Source organism: Daktulosphaira vitifoliae, unplaced genomic scaffold (assembly GCF_025091365.1).
Source record: "Daktulosphaira vitifoliae isolate Bord-2020 unplaced genomic scaffold, ASM2509136v1 Scaffold_6, whole genome shotgun sequence".
Classification (NCBI taxonomy): Eukaryota; Metazoa; Arthropoda; class Insecta; order Hemiptera; family Phylloxeridae; genus Daktulosphaira; species Daktulosphaira vitifoliae.
The window spans coordinates 88,085-108,963 of NW_026099577.1; positions in this window are offsets into that span (position 1 = coordinate 88,085).

The window sequence follows — 20,879 nt, forward strand, 5'->3', positions numbered from 1 at the left end:
ATCAACCACAGCACTTTAATCCGTAAAAGCCGTTTTTCTTTTTCCTGTAGTGCTGCGATCAACCTTAGGGACTATGTATTTTATTAGAGTAGAGCAAAAAGACTATTATTATTAATACTGTTAAAAAGAATGATATTAATGAAATTATAACGAGTATCACGACATGTGATCAAGTAAACAAAGTCGAAAGATTTAATCAAACAGACTTCAAAATCAGTTAAATTTTTTATTGAAATTATAAAAGTAACTTCAAATTCATTTTTTTTTCATCAAAATACAATAGTAATTTGAGAAATATAAATTATGCATTAGTTATCCTAGATCATTCACAAGAAATTCTAAGAATGTAATATTATTTATTTTATCAAATTACTTATAATTGATCAATAATAGTTTTAATTAATAAAAATTCTGTAATTTTTCATTACGTGATATAAACGCATTTAGAATAATTTTTTTTATAATTCCAATTACTTATTTCCGAGTTCATTCTTTATTTAATTCAATATTTTATTAACTTAATCAAATTTAAATGTTTTAATGAATAAAAATATAAAAATGTCAATAGATCCAAATAATTATATTTTTCAAAAAGCTGACTAAAATTAAATCTAACATTTGTCTCTTGAAAAATGTTGTTTACAGTATTTTGCTGAACGAACGAAAGTGAAACAAACGAAGTGATGAAAATGTATTCATGAGAATTAGTAATTATTATTTTTTTGTTCTGAAATATAAAAAATTTATTTAGTTAATCGACAATATTTCTTTTTTAAGTTTTATTTTGATTATAATTCAGAGAAAATGTGCTTAATTTTATTTAGTTTTAAGTGTACTGGCGGCAATATTGTATAGGACCTACTAAAATAAAAATAATAATAAATGAACTGTTTGTTAATTAAATAAAGTCGGACTTTTTTAATGTATGTATTTTACATAAAACTTGATGATTTCATAAAATAAAAACGAAAATCTTCTTTTAAATAATAATTACATTACTATATATTATTTAATTGAGAAAAATAAACCTATTTCTTAAGATATATAAATTTTAGAGAAGTTGGTTGGTTCATCTTCGCCTAACTATCGATAGACATAAACAAATAAGTAGATACGGAGATAAATAGTTTTTAAAGTAATTCTTAAAGGTGGTATAATTTAGTTTTGCTAACACCTTATAATTAATTAAATAACAGATATCTCAAAGTGCTAAGAAGTCAAGTCTATCTAAAATAAGTACATGCTTTGGTTAAAATCTTAATACTACATGCGTGTACTCAAGAACTTGAATGCATAATGTTTATGTATATATTACGTGTATTCGAACTCTCTGCGGACAGTGTTCATAACGTTAATATCAAATAACCTCGGTTTATAACGCTTCTGTTTCCATGGATCCTTTTAAATGTTAATGTTCGGTCGTTTCCGTGTTAGCCAAATACTGCAGTGAATACCACGGAAACCTGTTGAGCAGTTTTAATGAAACATATGACAAATGAACGATTGTGCACAAATAATACATCGTCACATTTACACAGCTACCGCGATATACATATTAATAGCGATTGAGTTTCAGCGGTGCGGTCTGTATAAATTTCAAATAGCGCTTACAGAGTTTTGCAACACTATCTTTTAAAAATAACTTTTTTAAATACACTGCAAGTATATAGTCCTTGTATTAATATCTATGGTAGGGTTATTTTCAGCTACAATCTAACCAGCTAATTGCATTATCGCAAACAAAAACGGCTCAAGCGCAAAATGTGGATACTGAATATTTACCTTCAAACCCGGTTTTGGTTACAGATGAAAGCCTAGCTCGACTAAATACTTAAAATTCAAAAGTTTTTCGTGTTCTTTGTTTTTGATAGTAAACTGCTTACTGTATTATTTATGTACGCAAAAGTTAAGGAAAAAAGCGTTACGCCGTCTCACCACCAAGTAAATCTTCTGACCTGTATTTTTCCTAAGTTATCTTTATTCATTTCAACTAGAGTTAGCCATTTTTTCCACAATGAATTTTATACAGAGTGATTTATTATAAAATAATAGCTACTTGATTTCTCTTAAAATAATAATTTTCTTTACATAGTTATTATTTTATGAGAAATCGAGTGGCTCATATTAAAACAATCATTCTTTATAAAAATACATTTTTTTTTTTTTGTAAAATTTTACTAAGAATTAACAGTTTTTGATCTATAAACAGACTATTTGTAACTCGATTTGTAGTTTTAATACGAAGAATCTAATCTTTGTACAATCTAATAACTTCCACTTTTAATGTAATGTAATTGGTGTTTTAGTTTACAAGACATTTTGCAAACTATGAGTTATTGCTATTTTTTTGAATAAAAGGGGTAAAGTACTGTGTCGACTACTAAAATAAATCCCCTGGGAGAAATTACCTATAAAGTCGTTAAATGGAATCCATGCCTAAATATCTCTGGGTATGAATACATTTCTATTATACCACATATGGTTGAGAAGCTGACGAACTATAAAAAATAACGATTATGTAGATTCAACGGCTTTGTCATTTCTCAAATGTCAAGGCTATAATGTGTCCAAAGAAAATAAAAAATAGCGTTTAGCATACAAATCTAGCTGTACATCGAATAATTGCTAAAATTAAATTTTATATTTAAACAAATGTCTAAGCTTTTTAGCCAGAATACATTATTTTACTAGTAGTAACTTTTTTTTTCATTTGTGAACAAAAAAAGTAGAATAATGTAAATTTACTTTTACCATTTATTAAATCTTTTAGTTAATTAATAACAATGTATTATATGGAATTTTTAATACTTGATTGACAATATTTTTAGTTTCTTCTTATACTAGAAGTTTTTGGTTTCTATAAGCAATCAAAATTAGTAATACCACCGATCATAAATGTCATTAAAATTATTAATAATTTTTCAATATTTATTTTGATAATTATATTATAAATAATAATAATAATAAAATGTGTGTCAAATAGATGTCTTTAATAAGAAAATGTACAATTATATATTTGTTATTCGCAAAAATTATGAGCAATTTTACGCACAATCTATTACTATCACTATCATTTCTGCAGTTTTGTTAACAATATAATGCCATTTGAATTTTAATACTTATTGATAAAAGTATTTAATTTTTTATGTCCTAAGTATTAAAATAGTGACTTACGTAATTTTCTTAAAAAAAAATATTCAAATAGTAAAATTAAATTTTCAACATAAATTTATTTACATAACTTACATTTTAATTATAAATAAATAACTTATGATATACAGTCACTTATGGATAATAAAAAACTTAAATTAGTTTAAAATATACCAATAATAGCCAAATTATATTATTTTTACTGAATTCCAAAAACTAAAAAATAAATACTAAATATTAAACATAATAATAAATTAATATCAACAATATTAAAAATCTGTTAAAAGAATATTAATTCTAAGAAAGGATTCTCATTAATTAAAAATAATTATAACCAAGCTGAACAGTATCTAATCATAGAATTTAATTTCTTTTAACATTGATAGCACATAGTAATATTAAAAATTAATTTCCTTAATTAATTTTTCCTTTTTAAAAAACTTAATGCTGCAGAGTTAATTTCAAGTTTCTTTTGTTAAGAGTTTAAAACTTAAAAATTATTTTTTGTCTTTAATAAGTTTTTAATAAGTTAAATTGTTTTTTTTATTTAATGATACACACATAAATTACATAATTATATTTCATATTGTAACTTGTAGGTCATAACAAAACTAATGACGATGCATATATACATTTTTTAAGTATGAAATTAAATTAACAATTTACCATCATACTTTAAATTTTATAAAAGAAAAACTCACAAGTCATATTTGTAAATAAAACCAAAATACCTAAAGGGAACTAGTTCAAAGTAAAACCACTAATGTTTACGCAACAAATATAAAGAAAAAGTCAAAATATAATATTTGTTTTCATTTCTGATTATCCTGTATATGTTTTACTAGAATAATTTTAAAAATTATGGGGGCATATAATACAATATATGAATAATAAATTATATATGTTATATATAACTTCTTAAGTTTCATATCATAAATTTTTATGATATGAATATTCTCTATTAAATTTTGTTAAACAGAAATATCAAACATCATAAATAAAATTATAAAGTGGATTAAATTAATAATTCTCTATAGACTCAATTTTAGTAATAAAAACAACAAATATAATGTGTACAATAATAATTGTATAACCATAACTTGATCTGACTAGAGTAATTAAAGAAAAATTCCAAATTATTTATTTCATTACAACAAATTAGCATGCGTCGTTAAAGTATCAAATTACTTCTATAGGTTTGATGATGGTGGATAATTAAAAAGGTCTTACGACCTTTGCTGAAACAGCTATTGGCACCAGAAACCCTAAATTAAATAGTAGATCAGAGCTTACAGTTGTATTATACAAAAGATCAAACCCAATTTTATTATTAAAGAAGTAAAGTATACAAAACAAGAGAAAGTATTTAAAATAACACCTTAAAATATTGCTTAGAAACGTTTTAGAAAATTAAAATTGATCTTGGAATTGTTAAAAAATAATTATTTTAAAGTAACACAAATGATTATTTGTGGTTATATTACACACAAAAAATGCGTAGAACATCAATAGTATGAAAATACATACGTTTAGCAATTCGTAATCAGTACTGTTAAATTCCCAAAGGTGTCTTTCATTACAGTTTCGTCACCATATTATTACCTAAGCTCAAGAAATTACTTAATGAAGTTAAATCTAAAACATAAATAATGACTACTCAGGATTGTTAATGAACAATAATTGATTTGGAAATATTTTAGAATGTATATAACAATTTTATACTAAAAATTTAATAAGAATCAATTTATCATTTTAATAATTTAAATTTAATACCAAATATTTTATCAAGTATAAAAAAAAATATTATTCTTAGATAAATAATTTATATTCTAAAGCTAGAAAATGCTGAACTTATGTTTACGCAAAAATAAAACGCCATTAAAACCTTATTTTATTTCGATGCAAATAAAGTTTAATTTAGTATAATTTCAACAGATTGTATAATATTCGTATAAACCTCATTATTTAATACTGCTTAATTAGCACGGCCAAAAACTATTACAGAGTTAACTTTTAAGAATCTCTTAAAAGTTAAGGTAATTAAGTTCTAACAACTTAATCCAAAAGTTTGGAAAGGACACTAAGTTTAAAAGTCGTTCGGCTAATACTAATAAAAGGATTTAGTACATATATAAAAAAACAATATGTTTTAAATAGATTTTTATAATTAGTAAATCTTAATGAAACTGTTATTCGAATTAAGTAGACCAATATGTGACTATTTAAATATCCTATTAATGATATGATGTAGAATAAAAAAATTATTTGGAAATTAACATGTCAAAATTATACAATGAAAATAAATTTGTAGAGTGAAAATATCGTACTTAATTTTCACTAATTGATAATTTTTTAAACAAATTTGTATTATATTATAATAGAATAGTAAAACTAAATATGTTCAAATTGATAAGTAATTTTTAGTCCAAAATAAATATTTAAGTTATGCTCACAATACATTTATAAGATATTACATTATTTAAGTACGAGACATTAAAAAAAAAAGAATTTACAACATTAGTTTCAATATAAATTTTATATATTAGAAGTCTTTTGCTGTACTATAAATATAATAAAATGTTATCATTTTAATTAAAAAATAAAATAAAATATCAGTTGTATAAATAACTAAAATTGTGGATGAAAGAAGATATGATATAATATGACATGATTAAAGTAATAAAAGTTGACTCAGGAGCTAGAACAGGAAAATATAAAAATTCTATATAGTCTCTAAAATGTACAATGGAATTACGTGAAAAAAATTATGATTGGTAGGTAATATAAATATGTTGAGCAAACTGATAGACCCATTTAAATATAGTTGGGAAAACCATAATCCAAGATGAACTCGCAGTTTAACATATAAATGTGTAAGCCACGTAGACATACTCAAAATTTTTTGAAATTATTACAGGGGTCAAATGAATATTTTTGTATTATAAATACTTAATTTTAAATTATGTAAGTAATAAAACGTTTGCTTGCACAGTTTAGTTACACTAAAACCTCAAATCTATCCATATTTCAAACAGTTACATCATTTTTCATCATATTAAAGTATGAAAACGATTAACGCAATGAGATATTTTAAGTATACACTTATATTTCTAAATGAGTTGTAAAATTGAGTTGCTAATATTAGTTCTCTGATAACGTGTTCAAACGATTGAGTTAAGTGATGCCTAATAACTATTTATTTTCATGTTGTCATTTTAACACCTACTGTAAATAATTCATAAATAATATAGAATATAAAAGATTTATCATAAAATAATGTACCCAACCATTTAAATCAGTTTTTTTCGAAGCATAAGTAATGCAATTTTTGAAGTTTTTAGTATTCAAATTTTAATTTCGAAAAAAAACGAATTCTCAAAAAATGCTTACCTCAACAACTGACTTAAGTATTCCTTAAATCCAACGTGAATTTTCGCTAAAACACTTACAAAAACGATTAACCTAATTTTAAAAAACTATTGAATTTAACTATATAACATCACTTAACAAATAAGTACACAATATAAAAAAAATCCAATTTTAACGGAAAAACAGAAAAATATGTATTGCGTATATGTGTTTGTATATGAAAAACTAACGCAACGGCGACAGTACTCGGCGCGACAAAACGGCGTACAACTGGCGACGTCAGAGCTTACCGACGCGGTGGCACAAAATAATGTTCGCGAGGGTGAGACGTGTCCTCTTCGGTAATAGCGGCGGTGGTTTCCGAATTTAACCGAACGTCGCTTATTGGCCAGGCAACTGCCGACTTTTGCCTGCGAGCTACCGTAGCTCATACGTACACATCGGTTGTGTATGTGTGTGTTAATTATTATTATCGTTTCGTGTACGTCTGGCGGAGGGATAGGCGAATACAAACAAGAATATAATCGAATTATGGTCACCCGACCAACAAAAGTACGACCGAGTCGCGCAGCAGTTGGTACACTGCCACGAGTTGTTCGAAACTATAGTCTGCATATCCGATGTGAAAGCTTCAAAACCGATTATATTGTTTCTGTTATTTTCTATGCTATTTTATATGACACACGATGGAAACGGATCGACCGGCGTGAGTATGTACTGCTGGCGAATTGACTCCTACTGCGTTTTCTACAACGTTTTCAGTAATAATATAAATTTTTATGTTGTAAATTAGCGTTACCGACGAGACTACCAGCACATTTCTCCTGTAAACCGTAACAATTAAGTTAGTAGCCGGCACGGCGCGAGTTATTGTACTTTATTGTCTAAGGTGACGTATTCGTAGCAATATTGCCTACATGAATACGCCTTGTAATGAATAAAATGATAATAAGTCTTATGAAAGAATAATAATATCAGTTCAGTTATGTGAAATAATTAATGTTATGGTACACTACGTTATTTACAGTAATGACAGATTCGATTTGAAAAATTTGTAAATGTAATATTTTAATTATTATGTATAACTATGAAAATATTGAATTCAATAAATATACATTTTTCATTTTCAATAAATAAAAATTAACTGGAATAAATTTTAATATTTATTTAAAATTGTAAAAATATATTTGACAAAGCGTTTTTATTTCTAATGACAGAGAATTTAATTTTTAATTTCGCACTGAACTTGTAAATATATATATACATTTTTTGTCAACAAACAATAACAAAATGATTTTTCAATTAAATATAAGATAATTTCTACGAATATATTTCAAAATATTTTATTTGTAAAACAGTCATCTCAAATAACATCTATTAATTTATCAAAAAAGTTATTTTAAATAACTGATATTAAAAATCGTATACTATTCATTTTATAAGAATATTTTGAAAGGAAAATGATAAAGGTAAGCCCCTCGAAAAAAATTTAATATTAACATAGTGAAGAAACATATATTTTTTTGTTCAGAATGATAGTGAAAATATTTCTATTGAATATACCCCACCTCGACTCAAAAAATGTCATAATCGCATCACTGAATTAGAATGTGACGAACACGCTTTTGCTTGAAATTACAAAGTTTAATTTTTTTCTTTAATTATTTTTAACTCTAAACTCAATGTACCCGTTATACGATCAAAATAAATTGAGAATAACTAAAAACAGGTCAATAAAAAGGGCACTGGTTTACTTATAGCTTTTTACTATATTTATACAATGATAGAGTTCTTACATACAATTATTTTACAGTATTTCATTATTTTATTCCAATTAAAAAATATTAATTCTACCACAGCGGTTCAAAAATAATTATATTAATATTAATTTTATTTGAATTTATTACAAGTACAGAATGATAAACTGTTTTTTTTAAGTTTATAAATAAATATATTTATATAAATGTGTGATCAAAAAATTATTGTTTTTCCTTATAATGTTAAAATGAAAACATTTTAAACAAGAAAATAGTTTATAATAAGAATATTGTGTATACTTCTTTGCTATTAAAAAATTATTACAATGTACTTTTAAGTAATTCTTGTTATTTTAGTAAATAGTATATTGCCTATGCAATATTTTTCTAAGTTAATACTGTTCTCAGACAATATTATAAAATGCCGTTATATTATACTGTGTAAATGTAATAATAGTATTCTTTCTTCGGAAGTTTTTTTATAAAACATAATAAAGTGACAGTTATGGCTAATATTTTTAGATCTTTAGTGGAGCCAAGATTCTGTATTAAAATGTTTTTTCTGTAAATCCCTACAAAATATATTTTTCAGGTTTTGTAGTACGTGGTCTAATATAATTTGTTATGATATTTTTATAAAATTAGTAAAACAATAAAACCAAAAATATATGGAATAAATATTTTAACGGATTTGCATAAAAAACTTCACCTATAATGCTTAAAATAAATGTTATGAAGGATTATTATTCATTTCCTTTGTCTTTTATAACAACTTAATTGTTCATTTTGTTTAAGTGTTAAACTTCAGAATAAATGAAAAAGTTATTTTAGATATGACAAAATACTGTTACTGAAAGTAGACGTTTCTATTTTTTATTATACAGAGATTATTTTTCCGTTAGACAAAAACTATATATTTTTTGTATCCTCGCAGTATCATTTGAACCTATTAATATTTATGCTTTATAATTCACGTTCACCTCATAAAAGCACAGGCTTTTTAAAACTATATTGTCGCATGATATTGAGTCCTTTACACTTTATATAGCAAAACCCACAAACCCTTATACATTATTAATGCTTGGTGGAATATGTGATATTTAAAAACTTTATGCTAAAAATATGCAAAGATAACAAACAAACTTGAAACATTATAGTAAAGAGTTAATACTAAATATATTTAAATTAAATGCATTATAAAAAATCCACTTTTTTAAATTTTCAAGTTAAATAAAAAACAATTACTTTATATTAGACATAGAAAATGATAATTTGTCTTTTTTCTAAAATTCAATGAAAATTGTTGATTATATATTTTTGCTTGTTGCGTCTACATAAATACAACCTTAAGGATCTAATGGGTGCTCGAAATCTGTACTAACCATCTAAAAATTATGAAAATGACATCAATTTTTTTATAGAAATGGTTTTAAGAAGCAGAAAAATAAATTTAGACTTTTCAAACCTTTTGTTCCAATTGGGCCTATAATGTTTAATTTTATCTATAAAATATATTTAGAAGAAAACCTTCTGTTTTCAAAGTTTTGTCTAATAATTTACTTAAGTTATATAGATATAACTTATAAATTTTTAACATTATCAAAATTCTATGGCTAGACTAGATTAATTATTTAATCTTAAATTGTCGATGATATTATATTAACTGTATCATATAAGATAAAAGGAATAAATTATCTTTCATGAATAAATAAATAAGTACTACAAATAAAAACGGTATTAAGCCATTGAGANTATAAGATAAAAGAAATAAATTATTTTTCATGAATAAATAAATAAGTACTATAAATAAAAACGGTATTAAGCCATTGAGACAGAATAATATTTCCTCTGTAACAGATGTTGAAAATTATGTTTCCTATCATTAGTAATGGCTTTGCATTAATTTTGAGATTGCGCACTATGAAAGAAAATTAAACTCAAAGAATTAACAATTCTCTTTTTATATGAAGTATTATGGAAAATAATTAATTGATAGTCTACTCAATTATCAAATTTGAAATATCACAGATTTAACATTTTATATATTATCAGAATAGTTGAATAATAATTTTGAAATTAAAATGTTTTGCACGAAAAAAAAATACATGTAAATTTATTGTTAATTGAGATAATAATATTTTTTATTTCAAAACACATTTTTTAACAAACTAAAAATCTTAGACAAGGTTTAATGTGAAGATTTTAAATGTAGCAAACAAAATAAAATTGTATTAAATTTGGTTTTTATTATCGAAAATTGCAAATTTTGAAATTTTCGATAATAATTACACTGGAATTTTATAAAGCCATTTTTTTTTTTTTTTTATTATTGCATTTTATGCGAAAAACCATATAACTCATCTAAAAACAAAGTAAAATTAAACAAGTCATCCAAATAGAAAAAGAACCAGGCGTGTAATCTACTTTTATCAATATTTCAATGGCTTAAAAATACTTTGGAACCATAGGAATTTTTTGTCACTAAAGTTTTAATTTTGGAAAAAGTACACTTTAGTTTTTATTTTGTACCCTTCATTTATGATATAAAATATTTCAAAATAATGATTATTAAATATAAAACTATTATTCTATTTTGTATTTCAAAAAAATTGTATCCAAAACGTTAGAAAAATAGTTTACTATATAATCTTTTAACAATTTATTTAACATTACATATTTTATATTAAACTTTTTAGGAATATTTTCTCAAGATAATTTTAGTTTATTTTGAAGTTCACTATCTTCTTAGTAATACATTTTCACCGATAAAATCATAAAAAACAAACAAAGATGGATTAACCATGTGCAGCTAATTCTACCAAATCGAAACATGTTGTAAATTTAATGTAAATGACACTAATTAAAGATTTATAAAATTATATTGCATCAATGATCTATCATCTAATAATGTATCTATCTATCGAACAAGTTTGTACATTAACTCTTGGGAAAAGGAATATAAAACTGATAGACTTGTAAATGGTTGATGATTTTTTTGTATTATAGATGAATTTAGTCAAACAATAACAAGTTCATACTACAATAAAATAATATTTAGCCCAAAGTAGAATAAAATTATGCCAAAAACATATCAATATTTAAAATTAAAAACAATGATTACAAATTCTTTTAATAACACATTTCAAGTATTGCAAATTAATCAACAATAAATATACAAATTAGATTTGTTGCGAACTGGTTCAATATGTATAATAAATAAATAAATAGTTGATAAATACAAATATTAAAAATAGTGGACTGTATCTTTTTATTATAATTCACTTGTAAGCTGTCGATTTGTCCGCGCGCATACGTAGATCGAACATAACTGTTTCTTATATTGGTCGGCTGCCATCATTATTATTGCTATCGCTTAATCGCGTGATAACGAGCGCGAGCGCGAACAAGATTAAAGATTTTATTTAAAAATAGGCATGAGAGATAAGAATGAAACTTAACACTGTTGAGTTTACTCTATTCAATTGGGTCAAGGAGACAAATTGTATCTAACAATACTGAATACAATAAAATAGTTATCATTGCAATAATGTTTAAACGGGCAATTGACATCGGTCCATAGGGATTTTTATAATAACCTTTTTATACCGAGCTGTAAGACTGCAAAGCACATCTCCATTGAACAGGCACATGTGAGGTCTTATTACACTCGATATGACAAAATAATTCACTTATAATAATTTACTTAAATTTGAAAAACAATATTTCAATTAAAATGAGTTACAAATATCCAATAAGGGTATTGCATCAGTAAGATAAATAGAAAAATCATATTAAAATGATTTATTAAAACTTATTAATTGAAATGAAGTTCATGTCTTGAGGAAAAATTAGTGACAATGAACAAATATAGAAAAAAATAATGAACGAAATAAAAGGACAAGGAAAAGAGTTGTACAAATTATTAATGATACATAATTAAAATGATATCTAGGCCGAAGCCAACCAATGATTTTCATCCATCGCTTGATTGCCATGATTAAAAAGTAAAAGTTGTACAGTAATAACGATATGAATCAGTCAACAAAAAAAAGGCTCACGTATTTGAGAGAGAAATTGCAATAAAAGAAAAACATTTGAACATAACGGTCAGACGGTCTGATGGCGATGAATACATATGATTGAATCTGAAGGGAAATAATGACGCCGACATCAATGTATATATATATCTGATTAACACCTGGGACTGGTTGAATGGTTGACAGATACTGTTGTGTTCAATGAACTTCTTATCACAATGTGAAGTTCGTAGTGAACGACTAATAATTTTAGTACAACGAGGGAAAATATGAAGGGGAATGAAATAATAAATTATAATTTAACTTGATTATTACTTGATTTCAATGTCCAAATGGTGATTTATATTATACTTTTATTTTTATTATAATTAACTAAATATTATTGGATAGAAAAATTAATTATTTTACATTATGTTTTGTATTTAATAAAAAAAAATTATTCGTTTTTAAATTTTTATTTATAATTCTTTGATTTCATCAACAACTTTTTTTTTAAGTATAGTTTTAGTAATTGGAAGCCCAATTATTTTATATAAAAATTCGAAGTCTTCGTCCACGTGAGTTTTTTTTATTCGTACTAATATAAGTAGAATAAAAGTTGTTTATTTTTAAAATCTGTTTTTATACACCCGATTCATTCAATTATCTTTAGGTATCAACAAAGTAGAATTTTTACAAAAAAAAAAAAAACACTAAACTGATCAAAAGCTAAATAAATTTTATCTTTACGTCATTAAAATATACAATTTTAGATATTTAATTCAATAGATTATAATTTATTTTATTTTATTATAAGAATGAACTAATTTAATTATAACCTGATGAGTTGTTTAGTTATTAGTGATTACGTTAGTTGGTTGATTGTACGTATGTGTTACAATCGTCCTTAAAACTTTATATTGCGTAAAAACTCCAATGCTTTTTGAAGTGTAATTATCCTAAAATAAACATCGACAAGAAATACGAAATTTTTTAATAAATAGATTAAGGTTAGATCAATTATTTCTGAACGCAAATATTAATTAAAAATTTAATAAAATTAGAACATTTCATGTGTTAAAACATTTCATTAGTGATAATAACCTTCAAAAATTGACATTAATTTATATCTTGGGTATTTAAAAGACCACTTGATTGGTGCAAGAAAAAAATTATAAATTAAATTCCATGCGGTTTGATTACTCTTTACGCACACGCGCCTGACCGACAAAGAATCTCTTGTATGTTAACGTCTATTCATCCCTCCGCTGCCTTAGACCGCATACAGCCACAAACAAGATTTTTTTTAAGTACTATGATATTGCGGTTAATAAAACAAGCTTATTGCATTATACCAGGTCATATTCGTTCTACATTTCTGTTTTAATATAATTGTTTCAAAGTCAAGATATAACGTTAAATAAATGTTAAACTTAAGAAAAATTATTTCTACCGACTAACATTTAAGTGAAATTATTACATAAATCTTGATAGTTCACCTAACCTACAAAAATATTTATATTTTTCGTATCAAATTTAAATAGTTATTTTGAGAATTTCAAAGTATGGAATTGTTATTCACCACTCGATATCTATTATTCATGGAATTCAATGCATATGATTTATGTGAATTCTTTACACTATTATAAGAAAAGTATATATAATGAATCACAAAACTTTATGTAAAATCATGTAATAATTATATAAAATAATCTGTATTAATTAACATAATCAATTTATAAAGAGGTATTAGTAAAATTAGTGACACTTTTTTCCATATGATAATGACTTTAGTTTTCTACAAAATCTACCAGTACACTCTTTCACTTCTCATTCGTTCGACTTAATTCAGGAGCCAAATTAGAGGTTTATTTATAATTAGACCACATTGGATAGACATTTAATGCCGTCCATCCAACTTAGTATAGATAACCTTCAGTTATTTTATTGATATTGATATTAATATTAAGAGAAGTGATAATTAATCACAAAAATTGTTATATTAATAAATAAAGATCATTCTATTTTTCTATCATTATAATAAAACCATCGTACTCATAACCCAAGAGATATTGTTTTAATAATACATAGTAACCTAACCTAACATCATTTTGTACTTAACTACTAAACTTTTCTGTTTATTCGAGTTATCATACATTTTTTTCCATTTGAAAGATATTAATTTTTTTATTAAACAAACAAAGTTTCAAATTAAACGTATGAGGGATTAATTCGGGTTTATAAGAAAAAATATAATGTATTAATTTTAATAACTGTAAATATATAAAAAAGTATTCGTCAAAGAAAGTCATTACAGTCTTGTATTATCTAATAAATCTAGTTGTGAAACGTAAAAATTAACCGAAAATTCTTCAAATGTATATACATTTAAGTATTAAAAACAGCAAATGGCTTTAAACTCTACATTTGTTAAATTTTTGGAGAATATATTCTAATTATTCTTAAGTTTCATTCACAATAAAATGTGCCTTACAAGTTATTTAACTTATCATAACTTAAGTATATAAAATGAACAATCTTATATGATGGTAATGTAATTAGAAATTGCACGAGGTACACATTTTTGACCATAATTTTTCTCTCGCATATTTTTTAATTTTGTAGTTAAATCATAATAAACATAAAAATGTAGTACAAACATTAATTGCATTCAGTTAATTCTTTAACAATTAATATATAAAAAAGAAATTTTATTTTTATTTGAAAATATAATTAGTTAAGTATCCTAAAAATTCAGGTTACTTACCTTAAAATTGGTATAGCATTCTCAAATTCAATTTTATTAAATGTGTCTATCTTAGAATATCAAATAAAAAACAACACTATTTGTTTTCATCAATTTGTTAGTATAAGCCAATAAGATTTTGATTTAAATTCGAAACCTAGGTAATTTATTAAGTTAAATTTTATGTAGGCTTTTAAGTTAAAGTGTAGAACAATAATTATTAAAACGACAAAAGCTATTCTTATTTAATGAGAAGTTAATGGACACGACAAAAGTCATTGCCTAAATCCACTTAGAGAAGCAACTTTAATTCAAAATCTTTTATGAGTTTTAACTAAGAATAAATCTACAAGGTAAAATTAACAAAACTGTTTATCAGTCATTTATATTCGCCACTGTTGTAACTCGTAATATTAATTTATAAAAAAATATATCTAACAATTGATTTTTACCATAAAAAAAATCTCAGAATTACTGTGTACCCCCTGCGATTCGAAAAAATATGTTTATTCAAATTTTTATCAAAATCAAATCAATGTAAAAACATGTATCTGTATATTTATTTATTAAAATCATATAAATTAATCAGATTATAAAACGAAGCTGAACGATTTATTGTTCCCAAAACCTGACATATGAAGCAGATTTACATTTATGAACCATTTATAACATTACTGTGATCAATAGAGTTAGTTGCACTATAAAATAATAATAACTCTTTTTAATGAAAGTATGATAAAGTTGCGTTGAAATATTGTTTTACTGATTTTAATTGATAGGTCATCTAGAGTTAGCACTCACACACTTGAACTGTAATAAAAATTGCTTTTAGTAGAATTGATCAAAGTTATTAAATACTCTTTGCAAATTAAAACCAATCATATAGTACTAATAAAGCTTTTAGAGAATTTATAAAATATATAAAGTTTATTAAATTAAGTTTTTATAGTTATAGGGAAACATCACGTAAAAATAACAACTCTATGTTGATATTTATAGCTACAATTTTTCAAATATTAATTTTAGTTCAATATTTATAATATTATAATTAATTTTTTTTGTTAAACTACAAAAAAATAATACTATTTATACACAGTGTTTATACCTAACATCATAATTTAATATTTATACATACAGAGTAACTTTAATTTTTTGCAGACGGATATATGTATTGAAAAAATAAATATACTTGTAAATAGACAAACATCACATTTAAATGTGCATATTTGACTTACTACCTGTTGTATAACAATGTTTGACGCATTTCACAGTTCAATAACACGTCAAGAGTTTAAGAAAAGGTCCTTTTCCTATGTTATTGGTTTATTTTTTTATTTACAGTCAGTTTATTTACAGTTCCATTGGTAATCCCAGAGGAGCAATTTTTGTTTGAAAATATACTCGATGTGTAACAAAAATGCATTAAACAGTCGTATAGTTAAATTCTACCTATATAAAAATCGTTTTGACCACATAATAGAACAACTTATTAAATAAGAGATCTGTATTACAATAGTGGAATAGTAATCTAAAATAATTGGATAGTATATACAATTAACAAAATTACCTACGTAAGTTTAATCATTATAAAATATAAATAAAAAAATAACACATTTTTTAGACTAACTACTATTTAAACTATAAAATAATATCATTATTTTATATGCACAATGGTTCACACTGTTATGACTAATTTAATAAATATTGATCCAGTAAATAATTGCATTAATTTATTTATAAAATAATTTTTTAAGTCATGGACTATGTTGAAAACATATTTTTTATTATTTGTCTTTAATAAAAAAAAATGTATTATTAATGTAGTCAAAAGAAAAAGTTATCAAAAAAAAGCACAAAATATTTACTCGCTTAAAAGTTTATTAGATTTATCAAAACATCGTGAATCATTCTGTGTATATCGCTATGCGTAACAAAAATAACAGAAACACAAAAAAATTCGATTGTGAGGTATTTAAATTTAGATTTTACTCTTCTTATGATAATTTCAAATTCATTCTAAATTTTAATTTTAAAATTACTTTCATAAAAATATCAACAATTTGGATAAAATCGTAATTACACTTCTAAGAAAATTGAAAAACACATAATGCATAATGAGAAAGTAATTTTTATTTGTTAAAAGTGAGAAAAATTGAGTTACTGCCTTATTTGTTGCACATATCGGATATTGTTTTAGGTGTAAAATAATTTAAGCAATAATCAACATGAAATTTTAATTGGATTATTAGTTATTAAATTTGTCAAAACATCGTGGACCACCTATACAAAATGTTCAATAAGTAAGGAAACGTGTCAATTGTTTGTAACACAATTGACCTGTTTCTTTAATTTTTAGAAAGTCTGTTTACAGATCTAACTGAAAACTATTATAACTTTTGACATAATTAAAATTTTTGCATTTCAAAACTACGTTAATATCATATTTTTATTATTTATTTTAAATGGTAAAATAAATTTAAAAATCATTTTTTCATTTTTAATTTTTTCAAATTTTTAAATAACCGTTTTATAGACTATTTTTAACAAAATGTTTTGATGGGTCGATAATACAACTTTAAGATAAGTACTTATTGAGTTACTAGTGTATACTTATAATGCATACTCCTATACTACATACCAGCTCCTAATATAATATGCTTATAACTCAATGCCACTCTTGCCATTCTTTAGTATTCAATATTTTGTATACGTTAACTATTATTTCTAATTATTATTTATTATACTATAAATTAATGATATTTTTAGATATAAATAAAAAATTTTAAACGATTTTTTTATGATTAAATGTTACATTCAGTATTTTTTTACGAATATGGGAAAAGTTATTTTAAATTAATATATTTACTTGAAAAACATTGTAACATTTTTTTTTTAAGATAAATTTAATAACTTTAAACTTATAATACCAAAAAACAGCACCTCTCAAAAAATTCCTACCCTAGGTTATAGCCAAATTAGCATACTAAAGTCCCCACTGTTTATATATTTTTCTTATACCTTTAAAGGTATAAGAATTTCTATTATAATTTGTATTTAGGGTAAATCTGTAAATAACACATGAAGTATCGAACAACAGGTTATTTATGTATTATAAAGACATAAATAATACATTTGTATTTAAATAAAAGCATGATGATGTTTTTTTTAAAATAACAACCAATTTATTTTTATATTGTTATTTATAGTTTTAATATACTAATCCACAGTTTATTTGAATATATCAATGAAAATAACTAGAATGGAATAATCATATAATAAAGTAATTTATTTAATTTTTGAATTTACATACATTTAATATTATATAAATTCAACTTAAAAACTAATACAATATTAAAGTCATTATCCATTAGCGTATAAAATTTGAATAATGCATATTGGCGTTTTGAAAAAAAAATATGCTGTATGCCTTGTTGTTCTGCATTTTATGATAATGTTATAAGGAATATTATTCATAATAATTATACATAGACAAGTTATGAGAAAAAAAATAATTTACATAATAAATAAAAATGATAAAAAGGAGAAAAATAATACCACCCCAGACAGCTGCGAAATAACACTACATAATGATATGGAAATAATAATATTTTTAATATTCGCAGATTTATAAATCAAGTTCTGTTATTTTTTGCGCATTTTACGGTAAAAAGTAAAAATAAATAAGTGATTTTTAAAACTTAATTTATGTAGCTACTGTAATTATTAAATATATACATTTATAAAATGTAAATTTATATAAAAGTATTTAAAAGTACTTATAAAATTGAAGTAAATTATATTAAGTAAAATAAATTTCAATTCAAAAACTTAAAATTCTTGACACCTTCCTCCCACATTTTTTAATCTGATAATCATGAATAAAAAGGGTTACCTATGAGGTAAAGAGTTTTCCTAGAGTAATGTATCATTATTGAAACTCGTGGTGCTCTATTTTACCATACTAAATAGAGACGTTTAAAAAATTCGTGTATTTTACTTGAGTAAAAGCTATAAAAAGATTTATTATATTTATTATGTCACCACCACATCTATGAACTGATTTTACGCAGTGTTCTCGAAACAAAACTTCCTTAAGTAACAACAAGCCTTGCCCAAGTCGGCAAAAGTTAAACTTATCTGATCAAACTGAAATTTTTTGTAGTCACTATTTATATGTATACACATAATTTAGAGAGTACACCCAAAGAATTTCAAAAATAAAGGACACCATAATATTTATATTTTCAAAATTATGGTATTAAAATAACATTAATGTTGATGATGTATATGTATATATTTATAAGTATTTATATTATATATATATATACATATACATGTACGATTATATCATACTAAAAGAAATGTATTGAATAATAACACATAACTATCTTAAAATTTGTAGTTCGAATTAATTTATTTGGAACCAATGGCCCTGTAATGACACTGTTTTATTATTAAAAAAAAAATTATTTGGCCATTGTAATCAATAAAACTACCAAACAAAAAAAAACCCCGAACAGCGTGGACGTGTCGTGAATTGAAATCTGACAATGATTAACATCATTATCATGAAACAATTCAGTACAAATATGCGTTAAGAAAGTACCAAAAAAAAATTCTGAATTGAAGGATGAGTGATTGGTACATAAATTAGGGTGGCAACTCTAACTTACTATTTTTAATAAAACAATGATGTAAATGCTTATTAAAAAAGATTGTACAAAAATGTATTTAAGTATTCTAAATTTTACAATTTTGACACAAAAATCGTTTTTTTTTTAATTGAATTATATACTTATTTATTGAAGTTATTATTATTTTTATACCTAGGAGGATTGGAACAAGAATGTCTAGTTATTAAAATAACAGCACCCACGCCTCTTTTTTAGTTAAATTATTTTTATTAATGAACAAAATCTCAAGTATTGATACAAAAGTTGTCATCGATCAGTCTTGTTCTTAATTAGATCATTATTTTATTATAAGCTAATTAATTATGCATGTAACCATTTGAAAATAAATTTGATATTCATATAATGTATAATCCATTAATATAAAAAAAACTCCATGATTGATGGAATATTTTTCAAATCAAAACTAAAAGAAAACAAAATTAATTTATCTATACTATTTTTATTTTTCGATTAAATAAATAGTTCATATTAAAAACATCATCTATACATAAAATGATTGTTAATTTTAATTTTCCAGTTGTTATTTAAAGTCAACTTAATACAATTTATAATCTTATGTTATGTTATAGTTGAGCGAAATAGATCCAATTAGTTTTGATACACAAAAAATAAAAATTAATATCTTCTTATATTTGCTATCGAAGCTAAAATATGAAAAAATCAAAGTACAATTTTACGATCAATATATTTGCAACTGACAAAATGATAAGTTTTTGAATTTCAAGTTTTGTTGTGAATGATTATAGAACTTTACCATCAAATTAAAAAATAATAGCAACTATAATATTATCAATATTCAAAATCGCCTTTTCTATGAAATCATACACTGTAAATGACATGTTTGTTGTATTGTATTGAAGAGAATCTATTACATTTCATCTTGCTTTCTTTTATAAAATAACATAAAATAGAAGGGGGTCTATGTCAAACGCATTATTTTATCTATAATGGGTTTTTCGTGTCTACTGGTAACGACAAGACCACTATGAGTTTTCCCTTCTTTACTGATTTTGCCGAAAACACATATAATTTGCCAACAATACGCCAGCCAATAAAATGTATAGGTACTAGAAAAACTTGGCACTCTTCAAAAAATATACACAAGAATTAAGATCTGCCTTAACATAGCATGGCATTAACATTAAAA